This window comes from Podarcis muralis, chromosome 4 (assembly GCF_964188315.1).
Source record: "Podarcis muralis chromosome 4, rPodMur119.hap1.1, whole genome shotgun sequence".
NCBI lineage: Eukaryota > Metazoa > Chordata > Lepidosauria > Squamata > Lacertidae > Podarcis > Podarcis muralis.
Window position 1 is genome coordinate 83877519 of NC_135658.1, and position 3769 is coordinate 83881287.

The 3769-nt window shown below is 44.2% G+C and overlaps 1 long non-coding RNA gene across 1 annotated transcript in view; it reads left to right on the forward strand.

Annotated features, from left to right (window-relative positions):
• LOC144327549 (uncharacterized) overlaps positions 1–3769 on the forward strand; it is a 164208-nt gene that overhangs the window by 19229 nt on the left and 141210 nt on the right. The gene's annotated exons all lie outside the window — the stretch shown is intronic.

Here is a 3769-nt window from a genome sequence, read left to right on the forward strand (position 1 = left end):
CTTCAGATGTCTTCTAAAGGTGGCTATCTGCTTGGCTTGGGGGTCACTTAACTCCATGTTGTTGTTGTTTAGTCGTTTAGTCGTGTCTGACTCTTCGTGACCCCATGGACCAGAGCACGCCAGGCACTTCTGTCTTCCACTGCCTCCCGCAGTTTGGTCAAACTCATGCTGGTAGCTTCGAGAACACTATCCAACCATCTCTTCCTTTGTCGTCCCCTTCTCCTTGTGCCCTCCATCTTTCCCAACATCAGGGTCTTTTCCAGGGAGTCTTCTCTTCTCATGAGGTGGCCAAAGTATTGGAGCCTCAGCTTCAGGATCTGTCCTTCCAGTGAGCACTCAGGGCTGATTTCCTTCAGAATGGATAGGTTTGATCTTCTTGCAGTCCATGGGACTCTCAAGAGTCTCCTCCAGCACCATAATTCAAAAGCATCAATTCTTCGGCGATCAGCCTTCTTTATGGTCCAGCTTTCACCTCCATACATCACTACTGGGAAAACCATAGCTTTAACTATACTCCATGCCCTCCAACATTTGTCCGATGCAAATAGGGATGTCCTAAGGAAAAGCGAGACACTCCAGGATCAAATCAGAAACCCGGATGCTACTGTTCTGCCTTCACCAATGGGGATGGTATGCCTCTGTGTGCCAGCTGCTGAAAACCGCTGGGTAGGGCGAGCTTGCTCCTGTGCTCAGGTCCCGCTTGAAGGCTTCCCATGGACATCTGGTTGGCCAGTGTAAGAACAGGATGTGGGGCTAGGTGGGCCACTGGCCTGATCCAGCTGTTCTGCCATTATCACATGCTGATTTGCTGGGAGTGAATATGCAGAGCTGTGTTCCACAAATGTTTCAGAAATGAACAAAGCAAAGCTAAAACTATGCCGTAAAATGACATGTTGTTTCTGGGGTCCCACAGCGTTTTAAAACAGATCTCCTTTTGGAATCTCAAGACTGGGACACATCAGATGCAGTGTAAATTGGGCGTTTGCTGTTAGTATTAATTACCTCTCAAGTGCACCGAATACGAGCTGATTTATATTCAGAACAATCCCCCTAGAATAAGTAAAGAAGAAAGACAGAACAACCAGAAGCACAAGAAGAAATAAAAGATCAATGAATGGCAAAAAAGAGTGTTCTAAACTTTTTTCTCCAGCTGCCTTAAAGGATCGTCCTCAAAAATCAACTATAGATGTGTAGCTGACATGCAACTTCTAACGCTGATAGGTGGCAGCAGGGATTTCTCTAGAGAAAACATAAAGTGCTTGATGATCATGTATTTGTCTTGTTACTTGCCTTGTAAGACAGCTAATTATTGCAGAGGTATCCAGAGTTATGGCAGGTGACAGAAATATTGAGGACACAATATTGTATAAAGAAACAGTGTAAATCTAATGAATAGTCGGGGGGGGGGGATTTCAGGGAGTGGGGATTTCGCCTCACACCCTGAAAACTACAAGCTATGTTGTTCTAAGTTCCAGTTGGATCATCTGTCTGGCCCATCCATCAACGCCATACTGTCATAGGTAGATATCCTCACAAAGGATGCAACATACAAGACTGTGTTCTCCAAAGGTCTTCTTCAAGGGATCCAGTTGTGATTAACTAGAGATCAACTAAGGACAGTCATGCCATGTGTGTTCTCTGTACCCCTGCTCCAGCTCAGGTAATTATTTCAAGCAATTTTGCAAAGATACAGAAGTTCCAAACACCTCAATGACTATCTGTCAGAGTTGTTCATGCTTATGGATTCCAACAGCCCAGTTTCCACCCCAGTTTTGGTCTATGTCTCTTGCCTAGCAACTTCAGATGATTCTACTATCATCCCAGCACAGATAACAGGGGATGTGGCAGATCAAAATGTTTTCCAGGAAGACTCCCTCTCCTTTGGCTTGACCTCCACAAATGCTAAGGCTGCTCTTGAATGCTGTTGTCTAAGTACAGGCAAATGAAAAGTTCATTCCCTACAACTGATCTTTCATCAGATTGTGAGACGGGGCCATTGTGCCCGTTTTATACAGAGTCAAGTGAGGTTTGCCCCTAAACCTACACGTAGCAAGAAAGTTCAATGACTCACCGCTCCCTGATGGTGTTCCTGTATGAACTACAGTGGTACCTCGGGTTAAATACTTAATTCGTTCCGGAGCTCCATTCTGAAGCTGAAACAGTTCTTAACCTGAAGCACTACTTTAGCTAATGGGGCCTCCTGCTGCCGCCGCACCGCCGGAGCACGATTTCTGTTCTCATCCTGAAGCAAAGTTCTTAACCTGAAGCACTATTTCTGGGTTAGTGGAGTCTGTAACCTGAAGCGTATGTAACCTGAAGCGTATGTAACCCGAGGTACCACTGTGTGTGTTTATCACATTTATACTTTACATTTGTAGATATGCACATCAACCACTGAGTATGAAGAGTACTGAAAGATGTTTAGAATAAACAGCTATACCAATATATGTTTATATAAATGAATATTGGAATAGGAGGTGGCAACAACTTGTGACCTGTCAGTGATCCACACCAGTAAAGCAGTAGCACAAAAGCGTGCACAATCAGAACCAGGAATTTAAACAATTAAAAAATGAATGCAATCAACAGTTGTGCAAACTAGCTAGAACCAATTCTAGTGAAGGACCGCATAAAACTAATAATCATCAGAATGAACCTGTTTTAATAGTGTTTCTTCTCATTCCCAATTCTGCAGTACCAAGTATAAGTAGACAGGACACAGTAAATAATGAAACAATATAATGTTTTGTACCTAATACAGAGCTTTGTAAGAGAGGGGGGAATCATACCAGGGCTTATATCACAATTGACATGTTAATAATTCGTTGCTGCCTCATCTCTTGTTAGGAAATCAGTAGGAATGTCCTTTTCAGTATTTATGAAGGCTGACAGGGAAGTGCTGCTCAGAAGCTCTTGATCGGTGTTGGCATAAATGTGCAATTTCGTTTATTTTGTTTTGCTGATGGAAGTTGACAGGAATTCAAGACTGTGGTTAGCAGCCTTGTCTCATGCATTGATAATCAGATACATTCAAAGAAGGGGTGCCACAAAGTTCAGGTGTCGGCTGGCTCCTTTCCATTTAGCAGCCCTGGAAACCACCTGCAGATCAAAAGGAGGAGATGCATATCCTTCCTCTGTGGCCTCTGTGCAGAGATGGGATGCTTTTTGGGACGTGATGGCAATCTGATCAAGTGTCGAAAGAAGAAGAGCATTGCAATGGCCAGGGCCACACCAAAGGTCGCTGTTTCTGTGATGTGTCTCTCTATGTGCACACGTGTGTTTTTGACCCCAGCCATCACTGGGTGAACGCTTGCCAATACCATTCTAGTTTCTTCTCCGCAATGAAAAAAGGAATTCAGAACAATAATTCTAGTCCTGCTAGTGTGGCATAGTAGTTAAGAGTGTTGGATTAGGACCTAGGAGACCAGGAGTCAAATTCCCAGTCAGCCATGAAGCTCGCTGGGTGTCCTTAGGTTAATCTCTCAGCCTAAACTACCTCACAGGGTTGTTGTGGGACTAAATGAGGGAGAGAACTGTATACGCCACTTTGAGCTCTTTGGAGAAAAGGCGGGATATAAAAGCAATAATAATAATACTTGGACTCTTGAGTTCCTGCATCTGAAAAAGGAAAACAAAACAAAACTGCCTGAGTTGGTAGCCCTGGCGATACCCTTGGCAACCACTGGAACACTGGGCACCCTTGGTGATGTTGTTACCGTGGTAGCCACAAAAGCTCTGACGCGATAAGATCCATTGTGACCCAGGCCCT